The 23,010-nt window shown below is 36.0% G+C and overlaps 1 protein-coding gene across 1 annotated transcript in view; it reads right to left on the bottom strand.

The window, feature by feature from the left end:
- Window positions 1–23,010, bottom strand: part of LOC126375487 (uncharacterized) — an 88,941-nt gene that overhangs the window by 39,820 nt on the left and 26,111 nt on the right. The window lies entirely within an intron of this gene.

Below are 23,010 nucleotides of genomic sequence, written 5' to 3'. Positions count from 1 at the left end.
AATTCGACTTTGTGAGTTTGAAATCATGTTTGGATCATAGATAATTGTTATCACTTATTTCATGATTTTCATGGTTTTCATGATTTGTGCCTGTTTAATGGAAATAGGCTCGCCCCCTATTACATGGGACTTAAACATATCTGACGAGGAGTATGTACAAACTATTACACCTCTGCCTACCCCTTTGGACATACAGGCGTGATGCTTTGTTGTTACTTTAAGATAGTTTTGAAGGCGTTATATAATAAAACATATGATGAAATAGAACAGTGAAGTTAACAGTTCAACATAAATAAACTCACGCCTAATTCTCACCGGGGCAATCAGAGGCCAGAGACTATAGAATTCCATTTGCTTCGATCCTGACACACATCTCTTGCTCCCTCCTTCACGCCGGTTCAAAGTAGATCGTACTAAACCTTTTCTAAGGACATCTCCAATTTGGTTAATGTAAGTCCTTCTAGGACACAACAGTATAACAGTTCAAAAATGCGTTTAACTCAGTCATGAACGTTACACTCAGCACATTGTGCACCAAAAAATGTGGCAAATGGATTGGCACATAGAAATCGTCGATGTGGAGTGAAAAACCCGGAAAGGACATTTGTTCCAGTGCATTATGTCAATGGATATTGAAGTCGAGGATCTTTTTTAAAAGAGTAGGTATGATAAAGCTCTTTCAAAGATTTTCCCTTATAGCGGCAAAACAGTTCTTTTACGTATAAATCAAATTAAAATCTATATAAGTAGGTAGATTTTTTTGCTATCAATTTTAGAGTAGAAGAACCATACCGGAACCGTATTTAAGCTCTTCAGCTTAATTTGACCTAAACATAAGAAGCAACATGTATTTCCTATCGGGGTAAGCAGAGACTATGAAATTCCATTTGCTTCGATCCTGATACACCTCTATTGCCTCCTCCATAAACATAAACAGCCTATACACGTCCCTCTGCTGGGCATAGGCCTCCCCTCAATCAACCGGAGGGGGTATGGTGCATAGTCCACCACGCTGCTCCACTGCGGATTGGTGGAGCTGTTTTACGGCTAATAGCCGGGACCAACAGCTTAACGTGCCCTTCGAAGCATGAAATCATCAATCAGGTGATTCAAGCCTGCAATGTCCTTACCAAACAAGGGACAGTCTCACAAAGTGATTTCAACAATGTCTGTCATGTCAGGCAAGTCAATATGAAAACATTATGTATGTACGTAAAAATGTATCTCTCCTTCCGAGAAACTGTCAAAGGCATACTTACAATACAAGAAATAAAAATAAAATTGCTATTCAAAATTCGGGTGTAATACGTAATTTTTTTCTAGATTCAGTAAATTAAATTCATCTTTTCTGGGGTTACGCATATCTTTTTACAATAAAAAACCAGATAATATTTTAAATTTGTCAGAAAATAAATTTAAAGCTCATGTGAAGCTTTTTTATGTAAAAAAGCTTATTATAAGATACCTACTTTATTATTAGAGACTACCTAAATGATAAAAATGTCTGGTATTGAATGTGTTCCTCTAATTATTGAATAACTTGTATAACCTCATTGATTTAAATGATGTGTTGCTGTTGCAGTTTCTTGTCATTTCTTCTCCTCAGCCGTAAATTCAACAAGTTTATCCATGATAATTACGTTGAATAAATGATTCTGATTTCTAATTTCTGTCCCCATTGGGAACCCGGACCTCCAGATCGTGAGCCCAACGCTCTAACCACTAGACCAAGGAGGCTGTTGCCTCCTCCACATTCATTAATTGTTTCATACACTCGATTCACAGTAGATCGTATTAAACCTTTTCTAAGGACATCTCTAATTCGTATCAATGGATCAGTTTTTTAAAACAATTCCACTTCGTCACACAAAAATCTTCATAATTTTATATATCTAACAAACAAAATTATAAAGATACTAGTACTCAGGATAAAAGATGATTGTTGTAGGCGCAAAACAAAACCGCCGTCATGTTGTTACATTCGCAGGCTAGATATGAGTAATTTACTGCCGGCCTCCGCTGCAGGCAACACACCACACCACAACACATCTGATCCCATAGATCATATCTACTAGACACTTTTGTTAAATTACGTCACTGCGATTATCGTAGTGTGAAGGAACAAGAAGTACATAAATTCACGCCTGCAATATGTTAAATAGGAGAACAATTACGAGGAATCAGAAGATAACTTGCAGCCACTTTTGTTACGACATCCTTAGATGGAACCTTATTTTTTATGAATATAAAGATCAAAAACTAATGAGTATAAATGATATGATGGTGAAAGCCTGTCGAGGCAAATCCATTAGCAGAGTAAAAAATAAAACTAACACGAAGTACTTATCACTCTACTTGGCTTGGATTGCAAACCGCCATCAGTAAGTATCAATCATGGCTTAACCCTCTAAGTAAATTCTAAAGTTAATGCCTTAACCACTCATTGAATATTTGCAGACAGCACTCGGTTCTTTACTGAACAAATAGGAAACACTGAAGGTTGTCACCCGGTAATAAATCCAAGACATCACGCCTGAGGGTGCCCAAGTGAGCGAAAATGTCGGCTCAATGCGTCATTTGTGAGCTTTATTTTAGAGAGGAATCCGGAGTGGACCGATAGCGATAAAGTGCTGATGAAGGGAAATCGTCAACATGATTACTCCATTTAGGTAGATGTTAGAAACGGAAGAGGGTAGGCGAACATACTTGTTACCGCAATCAAATCAAATTAAGGACGTTTCACAGAACAGCACGGTCCAGAGTAACCGAGTCGACGAGAAGGTATAAAGAGTTTGATGAGAATGGAGAAGGGGAAAATGGTCTGTCAGTAGTATTGATAGTAGGTAAAGTAAAGTGAAGAAGTCTTATAATGATTCCCCAAGTAGTTAATGCCATCTGCAGCAAATGTACAATAAGTCACGTCAAAAAAAAGATATCTTATAATAATAGGTACCTAATTAATTTATTCAATTTACAATTATTTTTATTATATAAAATACCTATAAACTAAACCTAAAAAACCGATAAAAAATTCAAAACATAATTTATTTTACACACAAAATTTGTTAATAAAAACTTGTTACTTATAAAACAAGTCAATATTATTATAATAACTAATTGTCACAATTATAAAAAAGGAAGTGTTAGTGTGAGAGGAAGTGTTATTTTATATTTATTTCCTAGTTGTGTATTATTCATATATTATATTAATTCTCATATTGTGATAGCTTGTAGATATGGCCACTAGAATTGCAAAATGTATTTAAATATTAAAAAAAACATACGAACAAACATGCGTTTATTCGTAATTTTTACACTGTACAGCGCCCTTTTATTTATGTTACAAATTAATTCATATATTTACACGTCAATGTGTAAAATGCCAGTAATATAATACTTTTTCGTCTAATAGAAAGCTCAGTGCGGTGTGGGTTAATTAGTTCATCTATGCGATGGATGTAGAGCTTATATTATGATTAAGTACTACATGTTACATCATATTCGAATTTTTATAAAATCCCAATTACAGGTTGTCTATAATGCAATAATCTACGTATGTTCGCAGTGAATACGGCACATTACACTGAGAGATATATAGTCGGCGCCAGTAGAGGACCGGGAACACGCTCGTAAAGATCTTATTTCGCATTAACCGATCGTAATGTATGATTTAAAGGTGGTGTTGACGGTAAATCGCTTTGAGCATTAGTTAGACACTAGCGAAGCAACAGCGCGGGAGAGCTGTCGTTTGAAACGGTGATAGTGGCGAAGGAAATGTCGAATAGATTATAAATTATAATCGTATTATTGAAATGTTTACTTATATTGCAGTATACTTACGTAATTCTTGAGCTTTTTGTGCTCAACTAAGCAAAAGGTACAAAAAATCATTAGCATTATTCTGTTTTTCACAGGGTCCACTTAACTAACCTCAAGATTTGACAGGACCAGTTTTTTACAGAAGCGGCCTTTCAACCCGCGAAGGAAAAACCAGCCCAATACAGGTTAGGTCACATACCTCCGAAAGTAGAAAGCATGCGAAGGTAAAAAATATATGAGTTTAAAAACCCTGACTAAGGAAAATCGCGCTCTAAAAAGTATGAAACAAGAAAATATTTCTCTCATTTTTTCCGAATGTTAAAATGAAACCCATGGTCGTATGCCAATCTGCCTTAAGAGTTTGCTAGCCACGGCTAACGACCGCGGCCATCATGAAAAAACGTCTTCACAGACAGATTGCCAACAAAGTGATGAGTAACAGTTTTTCATTTTGAGGTTCGGAACCTGAAATACAACGGAAACCAGCTATATGTACAGTTCTAGAGGTATAATGCTAAGATAGATTAACTAACTAACTAGAAGATTAGACCTCTCAGATCGACCACAGATCGAAATCCCAGTCGATACCTCACTAATGAGCCCGACAGTAGATACCGATAGTGTATCATTAAAGCCAACTAACTAAATTAATATGTTCGCGCAACCGCAAGAAACTACTAAGAATAATAAGCTTTCAAAAGCAATGGGCTTCACTGAAGCAGCGACACTACACTGATATTAAATTAATTTTAATCGTTACAGAAAAGCCATTGAGAATGTCGTTCTTATAGCACCCTCCCAGGATATTGCAACTAAATGTTATGGGCTTATGAGCCTAATTATCCAATTAATTAGACCTAAGTAGCGGTTTAATAATACCTTGTCCAGTAACTATGAACAAGTTGCCAAGAGTCCGAAGTAGGTACTTAACTGCTATTTTTCTTACTTTAAAACATAATCTAAAGCAAGTTTCGTAAGTTTATTTTCCGACTGCACCTCTGCATTTTAATGATTAAAAATCCGCGTTTACTTAAAAACAAACTGTGGCTTATTGCCAGTAAAAAACTACAATTGCAAGTCTGCGAAGTTTTTCTATAAACTTTTCTTTTTGACTGATAGAAGATGCAACTGACGGTCATATTTTTAGCTCGTCTCGTCTGCATCTTGAGGGGATTACGACGAGCTAGCAACTGTTGCTCAGGTTTTTGTGCCGAGTGGATGTTTAACTTAACTTGCTTCAAGTGATTAGCTTAATGACGTTTTCATCAGTTTGATATCAAGCTTTTTTGACGTGCTAAGAAGAATGATGGATGACGGAGACATGTGTTAATTTATTATGATACGCAATCTTGTAGAGAAAATATTGAAACTCGTTAATGAAGAGCTAAATAAGGAGTCAATTAAAATTACAAAGTCAGTTTCTTTTCTGACATGTAGCTGTAGCTATTTACTATAAGCAGATAAATCGAGTTTACATGTATGTGCGAATATGTTTAAAACTTTGCATATTGAAGTGGGAATGTTTCGCATTGTGCAAGTGACATTTCCAACTGTACAGGAACAAGGAAACTTGATTAATGGCAATATTAAGTGCGGGACAAAAAGAGTAAGAAGTCGTTACTTCCATATAATATTATCGGCAGGATTAATCGAGCTTAAAGTCGATTAATTTATATAATGTGTTCTAAAGACAGGCCACCATCAACGTCGGCTTCAAGCGGGGCCTCATTTACACGGGTGATTTACGAGTTCACACATCGGGTCCGATCTCACTTAGCAATGATTTATGCGGCAACATCTCCCCTGCCGAGTTAAGCGCATTATCGGGGCCGCATGCCCTATCAACTTTGTAAACCGTTTATATTAGCCGTACTCGTGCCGCAGGTCCCCAACTCAAACAGAAAGCTATCCATCCGGGTCACTGTGACATCGTTAATGGCTTACTGTATGGTAAGCTACGTTCCTGTTTTACTATTAAAATGCATCGAAGTGTACTGATGTGAATCAGCTGATGAGTCAGTATGCAAAGCGGATATAATAGATCTTAGTGTCAATTAGATGGCAAACAACACTTTCCTCTTCGAGAATGGAAGTCTCGAAGTCATGTGCCTCCACGCACCTGCCGGCCGCTAATAAAGCCAAGCGTCTCAGCTAATAATAATGTTGTTTACGCAGACTAATTAAATAGTAAAACAAAAGTGTTGGTAATAGACTTTCCATCTTACTGGCTCGATAGCATCCACCCTGGGTAGGCCATAAATTACCATTGCGGCGTTAATTAACTTGCCTTCCTCAATGGCCGAAGGTGGTCCTAACCTTTTTATAACTTAATGCCCCCTTACTTTGTAACTTAATGATGGAAGCAAATTGTTAATTAATTATCTGCAAGCACTGCGAAAATAAAGTTAACTTCTTATTATCTTATTTAAAACCTTAGGGTAAAATAAACATTTTTATAAGCTTATAATTATGTACGTGTTAATCTTAATTTATGTCATCCGTTACATTTCTGAAGGCTAGAATAACAATGAAAAGCTATTGAAACCTCACTACAGCATACTAATGAATGGCAATACCAATTTATTAATAATTCTGAATTCACTCGGCGAGTGTAATTATGATTTTATGAATTCCCTTTCCAATTTCCGTGGCGCGCATTTCTTCAGTGATACTCCGTCTACCTCATTTCCACTTTGAAAATAAAATAAAACTTTTAATAAGAGCTCCTAATGGAAGCAACTGCATTTCCTTTACACTCGATATGCACTGAGAGATTGAATAAAAATGCTTTACACTGACGGCGCAGTCTTTCAGTGTCTGCGCAAACACCGACCTGTCTCATAAGCCGCTTTCAATTTATGCATCTGTCGCGTTTAACAGACTAAAGACAGACAGGGACAGATTTAGAGGTGTGATAATCTTGTAAGTATATAACTATTTTATATAGAAATATGACGAGAATCGGGCAATAATTAGTACCTGTTACGTCAATTTGTCATGCAACCGATACGAATAAACATAATCAACTATGGCAATTCTATACGCTATTTTAATGCATTTCTCTTGTCATAAGTAGGTAATGTAGGTCTTAATCTTTACGAGGTTCAACTGGCGCCACCCGCCTGGCCACAGAGATGATAATCTCATGTGTTAATTGATGCTTACATTGTTGCACTGTGGTATTTATTGGTACAATAAGAAAATCTAGCAGGAGACCTACTGAAAATTTATTACCACTAACTATTTACCACTTAATTGGCATTTATTGGTGAAATATAGGGTCCTCTACTTCAATCACCTACTTACCCAAAAGTTTTGTTACGTAACATTTGTATATAAATATAATAATAATTGAAAATGTCCTTAGAACAAGTTCAGTACGATCTAGTCTGAACCGGTGTGCGTGTATGAAAAGATTGATGAATTTGGACGAAGCAAGGGAAGCAAGACTGTCAAGATCGAAGCAAATGGAATTCCATAGTCTCTGCTTATCCCCGTGGAGAAATAGGCGTAGTTTATTTATGTATGTGCATGTAAACAGTACCTAATTATAGTATTATAAGTCCTATTCTGATCAAAATTAAGCACACTATTACTAAAAAATATATATTATTATAAAAAAAAAACTTGAATTTTCGATCCTATGAACTAAATAGACAGGACACAATTTTAAGCCTTAAAAGGTGCGGATTACTTTGAAACGATTAAACGGCCATAAAGTGCGGAAGTATAGCGATAAAATTATTTTTATGGAATTATAATCGTGAATTACCGGAGTGCATAACGTTGACAAAAGGTTAAGTAGGGGAAGGGTACATTGACACGTTTGCCTTTATTTTTGTCATGCATCGGTCTGAGCCTTATACCCATAAGACCCATAAGACGTCGTTTTTAAGTAAAATATATTATAGATTATTTGTTTATGATGTCCTTAAAAACTGGTTGTAATCAAAGACCATAGAGCAACACATGCCCACGTGGTCTAGTACTTTGACAGCGAGGAACGCTACGAATGGCTACTCCCTACCGGGTTGCGCGGGTTGATATTTTTGTTATGTTGGTATCATTATATGCTTATTGCACCAGCCCGTGCTCCAATGAATAATCTTCTTTCACCCTAAGGTTGCCTGGCAGAAATTGCTGTTTAGCAATAAGGCCGCCTATTGTGCTTATGTTTTATTCGTATGTTTATGTCCTTTATATATGTTCTTGTGCAATAAAGTATTATTGATTGATTGATTGATATTTAGATCTCTCTCTCTCTTTATTTAAGAGCTGCGCTCTAGTCGGTGGAGTAATCGCCTTCATTACTCCATAGATAGGGCGTGTAGAACAGATACATAGATAGATGAAATACTTTATTGAGCACAATGGAAACAAGATACCGAAATAAGGACAGGCGGCCTACAGTAACTTCTTCCAGGCAACCTTTGGGTACAGGAAAATTTTGTACAAATATAGTAGTAGTAGCGGGTTTTGTGCATTCTAACATATTACTAATTAAAAAAACTACCTATATACGTACATTAAAACTATCGTATTGATCTAAGAGAGACCCATCTGTAACCAAAGATGATTATGTTTTTAGACAATAAAATCTTATTACCATAAAATCTTTTATTGCATCAAGAAGGCTGGAGCGCGATTAAGACGTCGAAGAAGAAAAACATATTGCCTAAATCACTAAAGTCATAGAAGACGTGATGATTCGTATTTTCTCAGTCTAGCTACTTCGCTGTAACTATGCCAGGAATACCAACAGAGAGCGATAAACTTCCGAGCTAAGTAATCTCTCCAAAGTTTAAGGTACCCAGTACCCACTCACTCCAGATCTGGAGCCACTAAAGCGATGAAAGTAAAAGAGTGTAAGCTCTCGTAAAGGTGACAAGTGCTCACCCACTAACGAGATGAGCCTTTGAACATTAACCCTCCTCACACGAGATTATTAGGACTCCGCCGGCGCTAGTTAAACCTAACTTTTTAGCAACACACCTACTCGTACAAAGTCTGCGCGAAATTGAAAAATGTTTTAAGACAAAGTAAGTGTGATGGTTTCCCAATACTGCTCTCATACTTTATGGCAAGAGTTCTTCCTGGAAATAGGGAATTCATTGTTATAGATAAGTAGCATAATACTCACCAATCACTTGAGAAAGAATATATTTTCATCATTTCAACTGAGGAGGTATTCATTCCATTTTTAAACTCTGGATATGTTTATATATTGATTTTGTATTTCTTATTATAGTATCATATACTTATTAACTGTATTATGTAATTATTAACTTGTTATATAATACAGCTATACCCAGCAAACTTATTTGAATAGCTTGTATGCAGGAAAGAGTCTATGAAGGTAAGTTTATGTTTTTTTTTTTCTAATTAGGATTATAATTAGACTTTTACGTAATATGGCTTATTTTACAAGCAATTCGCTTGGAACTTCCTCTAAAAGGTATTGTAACAAACACTGAGGCTGTATCACAGAGTTTGTAACATACATACTTATACAGATATAAATAATTCACATTATGTTTCAATTCCAGTAACAGTTCAAAAATATATTTTTTTTGTACAGCACTATTTAGTGTTTACCAAGCCACTATCGGAATGAAATTCCCGTTCTTCGTTAATCAAATAAACAATCTTTTAACTTTTAACTTTGTAGTCGCTTCAACCAATTGACTTGAAACAGGCCAATTGCCTTCAATGAAGAAGCCCAGTTCAAAGTAGGTAATGTAAATCTCTACTGTGTTAATTGCCCCATTACCACTATAAAACCAAAGAGATTTCACACTTGGAATTGCCCATGAATTGCCGCTGACCCTATTCAGGCTTGAGATTAATAGCACTGTAAAAACGTTACTTTGTGTTGCGTTGTTTTTAATCACTTTTATGATTCCACTCTTTATGCTCATCTTCCCGTTCTAAGTTTTACCGCTCCTTTTTATTAATTGTGTACACAGATTAATGTGTTCCAGCTTGGGAACTTCGGATATTTATGAGAGCAAAAATGAAAAAGACATTGCGGCCGCTTTAACTTGTTTTCCGAATTAAGTTATTGCATTAGTAACAAAGTTAAGACAGAAACAACCAGATTTTTTTGATGTTACTTATTGCGATTTTGCCGGTAGCAGCATTCACTATTAGTCCGTACATATAGACGTTCCGCCGTAAGCGTGCAGTGACCCACTCTAAGAATATTTCTAACTAAATATTTTTGACAAAATATTCTATCAGTTAAGACAAAACAGTACCTACTTCTATAAACGCATAAATAAAGCAAAATTCTACCGACATAAGACGTTATTTAGGAACATTAATCTTCAGCTAAGAAAAGACAAACGCTTCCGCCGTAGTAATTGAAATCAAGGCCGTCCTTCACGTATCCCACTGACCACTTGACACATATCGGCATTTATCTCGTTTGGTGAATTTCCCTCGCCCAAGGCCGGGTGAATTCAATCAGAAGCAACTACCCAAGCAATCCCGGCCGCAGTGAAAACGATTGCGGACGAGTGTGCATTGAGTCCACGAGTGCCGACCAAGGACCCTTACCTTCACCGCAAACTCAACAAAACCAATCCCAATACCCAGAAATACAATTTTGGATCTCCAACCCAACACAAGTTAACTTTGCGCTATCAACCACGACGGGTCCAAACAATTTTAAATCAAAGTATCAAACTACTTAGGTAATTTACCTTCGCGTTCTCATTGTAAGTTATATAAAGTTCCTTTAATATTTACTTGTTTGTCCCTTGTGTTTACTAATAGACAATTAAGTGAGAATTATGTTTACCCATTCTAAGTAGGACACGTTAAGTCAATATCCATTCATCTTCAACCTCTACAATATACAAACGAATCCTTAACATTCAACCCGTTTCTTAGAATGCTATTGTTTAAAATTGTTATTTCTTTTTAAGTGTCGAGTTACATAGTTGTTTTAGTAGCAAAAAATGAAAGAACAATATCTCTTTAAATTTTTGTTTAGTCTTCGGACCTGGAGTCCACGGGTCATAACAATATTTTGAATTCTAGTCGTTCAGCGCAAGTAAGGGCTTAAGTGAAACAGACAGCAGGCACTTAACCTTAGTCGTATGTTTGAAGAGAAGCATTGAACCCTTTAACAAGAGGTAAGTGGCTGAAAATAAAATAAAATAAAAAGCGCACGCGTACACCAACTTAAAGGCGCTTTGTAATAAAAAAGCAAAATAAATGTATTTTGAGGTAATGTATAGTAAGGTAGATTGAAATTTCACATTTAAATTTCATAATTATTTTCATAGCTTTAATAAAACGAGATTACGAACTTACATCAATTTTACGCACCTCTAGCATAAAACAGCTCCTACGCACGAAATATAATAATACCAAGACCAATAAGCTACACGATTTACTGTTGTAGGTCAATACCAATTGTAACTGTGGCTAATAATGGTAATCAAAACACTAAAGTGAAGTCGTAGCCATCTGGGCGGCCCTCGGCGAATTGGCTCAATTATTTCACTTTATAAAATGTCTGTCTGTCTGCTACGCCAATATCGAAACACATCCATTCGCGTTCGACACGTGCGTTGAATTTCTATATACTAGTAATTCCTAGGAATCGATTTCAGTATCTTCAGGTTTGCAAAGGATAGGATTTCATTAGGAAAGATTGCTAGTAAGGAAATCGTACAAGCTAGATTTGTTGAGCGTCTTATCTACGTAAGGTAATGGCATCCTCTTTGACTGGTAAAAGTAAAAGCCAGAAGCATTTACTTGTGAACGTAATACACATTGGTCTTAAGATTACCTAAATTCATGATACCTGAAAGTAGTTTGGATGCCAACATTTACTCTTTACGACTGCTCCCGAATATATATAACAATAACTGACAACCACAGTCCAAACGCTTCTCTAGCTTAAGCAGCTGCCAACAATAAATATACTTCTTAAAGAGTTCATAGTTCCAACCACATTTAGCGTTATTCATTTAAGAAAATCCCAGCAAGACGCTCCACATGTTTGAAGGAAACAAGAATAGATCATAAAGTAAGATCGTCTGAGCTGCTAGAATGGCTTTTCATCTCAGTAACAGAGTGCTCTCAGAAAGCTAGGCATTAAGCTGAATTAAACTTAACTAGCTACATTGCAATAATAGACTTATAGCGAAAACAATCTTGTATACTTAGTCAGCTATGGTACCTACTCAATTATATTCATGTCAACTATGCTTAATTTAAGGAAAACATTGTACCGATATTTTTCTCAATAAAAATATTATTATTATTATTTATTATTATAAACCTAACCTTTATTTGGCAACCTTTCAGAAGGACAATCACATAATTTGTATGGCTATATCTTTCTAAGAATTTCAATAGAACGACTTTCAACAGGACATCTTTTTTTTTCTCTAAAAACACATGAATTCTATTTGTACCTAAAAATTGTATTAGACTTCTTAAAGTCGAATTTCAGTTAACATTTCCACCACAAGAGATGAAATACAGCTTTTGCTTAATGTAGTATGTACTTTTGATAATATAAACTAAGTACATTGATAGCGTATAGATACTAAACCTACTTTTGTACAGGAAACTTCTATTGCATACAAATTCAGACTTTGTAATAATTTCATAACACCTAGGAGGTCTATGAAAACTTAAACGTAACAAAATATATATACCTACGTAAAAAAAAGAGAAAAATAAAAATTGATTGAGCAAGCGCGTTCAATTTAAAATAATTTGATGTTTATTGTTACAGAGATTTGTAGGAATATTCGTAGTAAAAATGTTATACAGACCATAAAAGTAAGTTAGCATATCTGCCACACAGTGCGGACCACCTACGTTATGGTTTTATTATAGTGATACAGTGACTCAGTATTGTGACAAACAAACCAACCGAGTACATAAATACAGCAAGCCCTTCACAGAATATTCAAGTATTTTTATTACTTGCATGTAAAAGATGACATCATTCCTTAACGACATAAAAGAAACTTTGCCAACCTTATTAACAAAGTGGGATAAGCCATATCAACGCACTCTTATTTTTAGTGGCATATCTGTACAATAGGTTGTATGAGTATCAGTACTGTAAGTACCTATACAAATAAGTGAGTATTTCAATGGTATCTTGTACAATAGTCAATGAAAAATCAGGACTCATCTAAACACATCTAAGGATGATATTTGTTTGTTATTTTGAAATTAAATATTATAACGTTATTTAGGAACTTGAAAATTGGAGCCTCTGGCATTCACTGAACATAATGGAATAGTGATTAATAGAGTTGTGTTGATTTTTTAACACTGCAAATTGAAACACAGCTATTGATAACACGGAATAGTTGGCGTTCAACACGTTTTATAATAAAAAAAATATTTCGTCCAATAAAGTTTACAGTTATTTTTACGGGTTGCATATTTCTACCCTTCTACAGGGATTTAAATATTTCCAGTTTTAATGGGCACAATCGCCGTTACACATATCCGTACAAAATCATGTTTCGTGTCCGTAAACCCTATTATAAGTAGGTAGAATAGGGTAATCAACTCATGTAATGGTACCTAACATCATGTTAGAAAGGACACAAACTCATTATCGTTTATTTTTTGACGTGACTTATGTTAGATTTACCGCAGATGGCATTAACTACTTGGCCGGATAAATGGGGAGCGCTTAGGGCTCTCATCCATGTCTACGAGATTACCTTAAATTAAGCAGTAGTACGGTCACGAGTACTAACATGTATACACTTTAATACCATGTGACATTAACTTTTTTGACAGATTAAACCATAAGTCTCATTAAATGTCAAACAAGATAGTGCGACAGGGTTCTAAAGTGAGTACATGATATTACTCATGACTGTACTTTTGGAAGTTATCTCGACAAACAAACTATTTTTTCTTATTAGTTTAGATGAGCTGTCTGAAGCAATGCATGTTGTACGAATACCTACTAAGTAGATATGAAACAGAATACAAGTTGCCTATAACGGCAATAATATGAATCGTAAATTTTCTGCTTCACTTAAACCTAGACTTTGCTACTAAGTTGTAAATAAGTCTTAAGTAATGTTGGACTGGAAATGGAAGCCTTGTTAGCTAAGTGACCTGCACATCAATAGACTTCTAAGTATATCATATATCGTCATTAAATAGATATAGATATTACATTTACGTCTTCTGTACGATCTAAGGCGAAATTATCTTATAACGACAAATATCTTTTTTCGACAAATAAATAATAAGGAAGTTCTAATTAATCGCAGTCAAATACTATTTTACTACCTATATCATAAAAGTTACATTACATACACGTCACGTGACTATAGAGACTAAATTCTAAAGTAAGTCTGTTTGTCTATTAGGTAAGAGAAAGTCAGAGAAGAGTGTCAAAAAGATTTTCAGACCAAAAGCGCTGGTGCAATTTAGATGAAAATTGGTATATAAATAAATCAAAACCTGTGGAATGACTAATAGATTACTTACCACGATATAACCAAGGTCCACGTAGACGAAATAGCAAGTAAAGAGTTAATGTTTTATACAAACCAAAACGGATATTTGCAATCGTTGCTTTTAATACCTGAAACAAAATAAATCAATGATTGAATCCCAATGCCGATGTTATGCAGCACATTGAAAAAAATATATCATTCATGCATAATTGTATAGCATGACATAATAACCTTATCTGTCCAAGAACGATTAATACCGGCGTATTGCATACAATGATACCCACCTACAAACTTAGCTCTGACTCATTTTTGTAATACTCGTATCAACTGTGTGGAAAGGCAGAAAAAACGTATGACGATTGAAATCACTGTGTTTCTACGCTCGAAATATACAATGTTAGTAACGTAACGTGTAGTGAAGGGGTGAAATTTTCCAAAAGTAAAAGTATGGAACTAAAAATAATAAAAATAAAAAAACACTAAACTGTTCATGAATTTTGAGACGGAAAATTCCACTTGATATCAACTCAGAATCATGAGCTGAATCATCCCCCTAAGTACTCATTACGATAACACTCACACCCTGTATACACATGCCTTGAATATATCATCATCATCAACAGCCTATATACGTCCCACTGCTGGGCACAGGCCTCCCCTCAATCAACCGGAGGGGGTATGGAGCATACTCCACCACGGTGCTCCAATGCGGGTTGGTGGAGGTGTTTTTACGGCTAATAGCTGGGACCAACGGCTTAACGTGCCCTCCGAAGCACGGAATCATCTTACTTTTTCGGATAATCAGGTGATTCAAGCCTGAAAAGTCCTTACCAAACAAAGGACAGTCTCACAAAGTGATTTCGACAATGCCCCCATCGGGAATCGAACCCGGACCTCCAGATCGTGCGCCTAATGCTCTAACCACTAGACCACGGAGGCCTGAATATATAATAATATATTCTATAGATAATAGATACACAAATATTAGGGTCGAGGATATCCGCTATCATGCCATGAGAAAGCACGCTCTTTGATTTTGTTTTTCCACTCGAATGCATACGAGTAGGTCTAGTAGAACTTAGGTAGGTTTGTAGACTATTTATGACTTATAAGAAAGTTGAAGGAGTTGAACAATTTGAATTGAACGGCTGTTAGCATATTCTATGGGAGGATAAGTGAATAGAAAATGTTTTATAACATAACACATACAACACCTAATATGGGTGTAATTTATACAATTCGTTCGCATAAATGAGAGGATCCCGCAACGCGGTAAGGCGCAAGATCTTTTGAAGGAGGTCATAATATTATAATAGTATATTATTATTGTATACTATGCCACTACCACAATAATAGAATACATTCGTATCCACATACATACATAACATAACATAACATAAACTGCCTATATACGTCCCACTGCTGGGCACAGGCCTCCCCTCAATCAACCGGAGGGGGTATGGAGCATACTCCACCACGCTGCTCCACTGCGGGTTGGTGGAGGTGTTTTTACGGCTAATAGCCGGGACCAACGGCTTAACGTGCCCTCCGAAGCACGGAATCATCTTACTTTTTCGGACAATCAGGTGATTCAAGCCTGAAAAGTCCTTACCAAACAAAGGACAGTCTCACAAAGTGATTTCGACAATGTCCCCATCGGGAATTGAACCCGGACCTCCAGATCGTGAGCCTAACGCTCTAACCACTAGACCAATACATACATAAACTCATGCCTATTTCCCAACGGGGTAAGTCGATACTGTCGATTTATATTAGTTTCGATATTTCATAAAATAAATTAAATAATTAGGTACCAACATAATTAGGTATATATACCAACATGTATAAATACTAGGTAATGAAGTATTTTTTTAAACTTTATTTCATAAATCAGAATCATCAACGTAATCATCGTAGATAAACTAAGCTTCTTAAAAAATTAAGCATAATTATTTTAAATGTTATATTGTGTTGTGTTGGCAACTTCCTGCTTACTTATTTCAATCCTTACTCTACTTAAAACCTTTTTAATGATTGTATGGGTGGAGTTCGAACAATATATAAAAACTAGTAATTCTATTCTAGAATATAAGATTACGATCCCTCATGTTTCCGCACACCACGCCTGGATAAAGCTAACTAATTTGGATAATGTTAATGATGGAAATTTGTGCCAGGAGCGTTTTCGCTAGAACTAATATATGGAACTGACTCGCCGGATTTCCGTTGGAAATGGGTTTAAACGTTTTGCACGTTAGGCTCATTAATCTTGTCCAGTTATCTTGAGAGAGAAAGCAATATATGACCGCCAAGTACAGTGCAGTTTAGTTATTTAATTATCTGTTTTGTAGTTACTAATGTAAGACAGAGAAACTTACGAGTCTCCGTAGCATACTTGGTACTTTGGTAGTGTTGCGAGATTTATTATTAAGACCAACTGCATAGTGTACTCCCTGATTGCATTTTACACCGCAAAGGTTTCTCAAATACTGGAGGTAATTAAAACTTCTTCAACTGATTTTTATTTGAGGAGAAGTGAGACATAGCTTGAACGTGAATAATTAATAATGGTGTAGATAAATTGACAAGTCGCGAGACTCATTATCGTAGTCATTCGACAATTCTGGTATATATTTACAGTCTTCTTCTCTTCTTCTTATCGTGGGGATTGTGAGGTGAATTACCAACCTCATCAACCCTGGTGTCAGGGTTACTATTGAGCCGCCAAAGGCCCCTGACATGACTCATATAACGACTACGTACTTACATCAGTAAGTAGTAACCGGGACCAACGGCTTAACGTACCTTACAGTAAAAATCCATAATAATATATTCGTTTACTGAAAAAAAATGCGTAAATTTTGTTAAAACGTGTACAACAAAAAAGTCTTCGTACCTCTTACTTCTTTTTTATATGTAGATACGCAAGTAGGTATAGATAACCTTAAACTATATGTAAATTTTCACGATACTGAGAATTCAACTAGCAACTCGTCAAATAGTAATAGAATATAAGTGGTAGGTACTTGCCTTTATTTACTTGCTGACTATGTATTCTGCGTTTACTTATTATACCGAATTCTAACACCTGCTTGCGGATACTTACCGAGACCAAGATACGAATAAATATTGGCTCTAGTCGGAAGGTAACAACTAAATTACATTCTTGAGTAGTCAAACACAAGTAGAAGCTCTGAAAGGTACGATTACCATAATTCGATTAATCGAATCCCTCTCCGATTTCCCGGTGAAACCAAATCTTCACTTGGGTAATGAATTAATGGGCCATTACTGCTACTTCAAACATCTTAAGCCGGCTCCACAGGCTGGCGAAAATTTTGGCTTCGGAATGGTCGGGCTTTTGATCTACACGTTGGTCGAATGTCTTAGTTGGACCAATGTTGGCACCAACGTATGGAACTGGCGCGAACAGATACCAAGCACTCGTATTCTACACAAATATAGCTTTCGCTTTTTTGTAAGCAGTATATTAGTGGCTACTGTATACTTAACGGAAATTACCTAACTGAGCAATACTGTGCTGCCAATGACCACATTCCGAAGTCTGTCAATAGATGCCGCAACTTTTACGACCAGCTATTGGCCAATTCCAGAACTGCAGTCTATTACTAAACAAAAACCCATCTCCTAAGTTCACATAAAAATATTTCTCACCATAATATTTTTATTATACGTAGCTATATTATTACAGGTATAGTTCATTACATCGATTTAAGAACTTCGTGTAGTTCGTATCAAAGGAAATTGCAAGTTACGTTTTTTATACTCCATTAGAAAAGATAGGTGTTAGTTTATTTATGTAAGTACTTTATAAGAAGTTTGTAAGAAAAGTGATATATTTCACGTTACATACTAAAATGAGTGAAATATTTTTATTTCTGTAATGTAAGTTTGTAAATGTGGCGTCCAATATGGAAATAAATATTTTCTTTCTTTCTTTCTTTCTTTAAATATCTACGTAAAATATTTTATACATCTAGACTCATATTTATAAAATCTAACTGTTTTGAAACCGAAAACAAAGTAAATTTGTTACAGCTACAAGTCAATTAAGCTAGCGTTTTATTAGTGGGCGCCACTTTTCGGAGCGTTTAGTTTGACGACGCGTAACATGTAATAAATTCTGATTGCCTAAAAGCAATTATAACACACTCTCTATTAGAGGCATCTCCAATTCTTCATTACGTCGAGGGGCCGTGAGTGCGACAGTGTCTATTTGTTTCTCACGCTCACACCCGCCCACCAGGGGACGAACACTTCTTGGTAACTATGGTACCACGTTGAGCCTGTTAGTGACTCGTGAAGATAGGTAAATGCTACACGGCATACACCTATTGAAGATACCGGCACTAATTCGAGAGTTACACAGATTAAAAGGTAAACTTTTACAGCGCAGCAAACGGACCAGTTCTTAATAAGGCGGGTATAAAACAACCGACGGTAAAACGTAAAACTATGCAGAATTGAGCACGTACACTTGCTTACATTTTCATTTAAGGACATAAACTTTGTATTACCTTGGCACATCTCAGTCAGACGCCACTTTACACCACATTACTGTTTCCAACTACGGCATAAGCTGCGTTATTGACACGTAATAATTGTGTGGATCGGGGCTTTGTTACCAGCCGGCTGTGAAACATAGTGATTACGATGTTTGAACACTTACCATGTACCTACCTGCTTGTATGAATATGGTCTTATGGACGTATTACGCATGACTGCCCTTATTCGACCGCCACAAGCATTTGTTTCAGACGTTAACACCCTTTTAGGTGATACGCGCGTTATGATTTCAAAATTACAAAATAACTACACAGGTAATTAATTGTGTCTTACTACGAAACTTATAAAAACTGTTTTATTTTATAAAAGGAATGGCTTCAAACTCTTCTAAAATAAAACGTTAATACATTTTCTGTTCGTTCCAATTAACCAGTAACATAATTATCTCGGCGGAAGGAAAAAATATTTAATTTTCCGTTTTAACACGTTTTATTATATGGGCTCTCCTATGCACTCGAATTAAGTATAAGGTCAGGCAACCCTGAGCCGAGAGTTGCCACCATAAGTGGGTGTCCACTTAACCGCACTCGTAATAACTGTCACACCCAACAGCCGTTAATAAAATCTCCAAACACCGTCAGATCGGCTTAATAGGACTTATCAACAAGTTTCAATAAGGAGACGCTTTACTGTTAAGAAATCTTAGAGATTTCAGAAAGATATATCTTTAATCGTATCGTCATGAAACATGACTTTAAAACGGTAAAGGGTTCTATGTTCGATGGTAAATTTTTATTTGTTTTTCTTCACCTTAAGTAAGTTGTATTGGAAATGAGATAATACCAATAAATCAGGCGAATGCTAGCCGGAAAACTCGTTTACCGTTCAATCGCATAGTATGAAAAGATTGTTAGAGCCCTATCTTATTAGGATACCACGGGTGCGCCACCAGCAAGAAATTATTCGGGATTCAGTTGCCGGCGACAAATTTGTCGCCACCAAGTGCATATGCATATACCCTGCATAATTATAATTCGTCGGTGGAGCAACCATAGTAGCGCCACTACGGTGTCTTAGTGGCCCTACTTTAAGAAAGAACCTCTTATTCCCTAGTATTTTTACAAAAATATTGCGTGAGTCTACGCTTCAATATGGCTCTGTTTCTCAATAAAATTCCGATATATGTCTGAAATATCCCTTTATATTGCTGGCTTGCTAGCAGTCCTGTTCAACTAACTTTTATTGTCCTCTCTCAGTATCCTGTGGCCTCGTTGAATTCTATTTATTATAAACCATATGTTATAAATACTAGGGGATTTAAGTTCATAATGTTATAAATACTAGTGGACCTAAAAAGCCACATAGAAGCATTTCCTCTATAAAAGCAATATTGCTATTGTTATTTTTTAGATGAGTTGCTTCAATGTTGCCTTTTTAGACCCCAAGTATTACCTATTATTATACTTGGGTACTGAGGCCATAATCAATTTTCTATTGTAAACCTTCAAGTCTCGCAGTTTTTACCTATTATCTTTATTCTACGCTCGTAGTTGAAGGAAAGATGATGTAGAGGTATTTCTTATATTGATATCTACTTCCGACCTACTCTTTCTGAGAGAAGTTCTACTAGTTCTGGAGAATATAGGTATATCAGCCCAAATCATATTTATGTATTACTAGTACAAACATCTAAATATAATATATATTATTATGTTCTCACAAAATCTTTCCGGGAAATATTCGCCAACCTTGGCTGGAGTACCCTTGAACAAAACCGGTCGAGGGTGTATGTAACTAAATGTACAGATAATCATGCCTTTGACAGGAATCTAATCAAAGCAACACCAACCCTTTGTATATCTGTACACGTACTTAGTTTATGACGTCATCGTACAGAGTAGCTACAGATACCAATCAACACCCCACTATCGAGACATGATTAAGAACATACATAATACTCTAAGCGCATTGTGCCCTAATACACCGAGACAATATAGTTGATTTGATTTAGTTCATCATGATACCAAGTTATATTGAGGCATCACCTGAGCTAATATCTGCTTAATGCCTCAAAGGCAATTAACTATCCCTCGAAAGGGCCTATTCACCCTCATTATGGGAGAAGGGATAAATCAAACCCTCCCTTATCGACTTTGTTTCTTAGTAGTGGTTTTAGGCAGTCTTTTAAGGTACTTATGGCATACGCTTATCATAGTATTATTTATAACAAAGGGGTACCTACTGAATTTCATGAACGTAGGTTTAGGTTATTCTATCGTAATGAAAATGTTGACATAAAAATGCAAAGTGCCTTCTCGGCTTTGAAACTGTAATCTACTCTCAAACAAACTATTTTGTGAGTAGGACTTTATTGTAATATAATATATTTTATATATATATTATAAAATAACAATAAAGTCCAAACAGTACTTATAAAATGAGTATTTTAATGATATAGTTAAAGCAGTCTGAAACGTATTCCACAGAAGTTTTAAAGGCTTATGTTCTGCTCTTTGTAAGCGAAATTCGTACAAAGCACAGTGTTAGTGGTGTTAGAACTTAGAAGTCTCACAACATAAATTGGCAGCTACTATGAGGAAGTATCTAGGACTACGGAACAGCTTAAAACCATGTTGTGAATGAGTTTGCGTCGAGTCTAATACCGAATCTAAGTTTACAAATGTATGCAGCTTGTTTTGAATTACCTACTTAGTAACTGCTGTAAACTTGAAGCAAAATGCAAGCAGGAAAATTGGTGCAAGAATCAGCCAAGTATTAAACTGAGTCTATGACAAAGCTTTGATAATAATATCTTCTCACAAGTCGCGAATCAAGCCGTAATCAAGTTCAGTGTAGGTTGATGAAACACTACAAAGTACAAGACCATAAACCACCGCCCCACTGAGTATCAAAGTTAAAACGTTTACTAATGACAATAATATGTTAACCGCTCCTACGAACCCCATATCACATGGCTACAAATCCAAAGACATGCAGAGATACACGCTATTAAGCTCTTAAATGCCCTAATCTCCACACAACGATTCAACCATTATTTCACTAGATACGACCACCGCAGAGTAATCGTCTGATAGCTTAATGAAACAGGACATTAAGTCCAAATAAGGCAACCGGTCCTCGACATTTCCATGAACTCGTCACTACAGGAGGTCTTTTTATTCGGAGAACGTGCATCCCTCTCGGGGTCACCTCTATCAACCGTTACAACCGTTTGTGTGCAGTAAGCTGGTTTCCAACTAGTCAAATCAGTTACTTTTTGCTAAAAGTCAAAACAAGAAATGACTAAGGAAATTGTATGAAAAAACACACTGTGACGTCATAGAAAAATGTGATAAAATGTCGAACTTATTACGTTTTCCTTGATTAAAATTCATAAATAAGTTAAATAGAAAAAAGAATAACGTTTTTTGCTAGTTTTAGTCTTAGTCTTTATTTAGTTATCAGAATTTCATAATTTATTTCCCAGTTTATGGTAGGGACCTTTACAAAGTATAGGATAATGATTACATCAAAAGACATGAAACGAGACACGCTAATTGAAGGTATTCTGGTTTACTGCAATGCCGTCCCGTCGTAGTTATAATTGGTAATTTAATTAGACCAAACATAATTTCGTATGCAAATCAATGGAACCATGTTACTACTTGCAACAGCGTTAATATAACTGTTACATTAGTGTCGTTTTATATAACGAGACAATCAACTCGTGAGACAGAATATAGTCGTTATCGTCAATACAACGAGAGAAAAGTTCAGTTGCATATTGATGTTGATAGGACAAAATAATAACAGCATTATGAGTCACAGTCACATCGTGAGAAGAGTCGGCGAGCGTCGCCAGCGCAGGCGCAGCGTGGGCGAACCAGTCCCGCGCAGGCGTACTAACAAATTACGTTTACCTGCTCTCGCGCACAATTTGAACCTATTCCACGACCTGTATAGCATGTAGTAAGTTGAAGGACTTAACGTGTCGGCAATTTAGAATCTGAATTTAATTGAGCTACATACTTGCAACAAGGAGACATGCTAGGTGTCCATAAATTTAGTTAAGTACTTATTGATTGAAATTAACGCTTGGGAGTCATATGACTGCGATGGAATGTGGAACATTTTGATTCATAGCAATCGGCTGTTGAAACAACTAATATCAAGCGATTCACAAAACAGTCAAGGAATGACG

Source organism: Pectinophora gossypiella, chromosome 2 (genome assembly GCF_024362695.1).
Source record: "Pectinophora gossypiella chromosome 2, ilPecGoss1.1, whole genome shotgun sequence".
Lineage (NCBI taxonomy): Eukaryota > Metazoa > Arthropoda > Insecta > Lepidoptera > Gelechiidae > Pectinophora > Pectinophora gossypiella.
The sequence above is the reverse complement of the archived record's forward strand: the minus strand, read 5'-3'. Positions and strand labels throughout refer to the sequence as shown.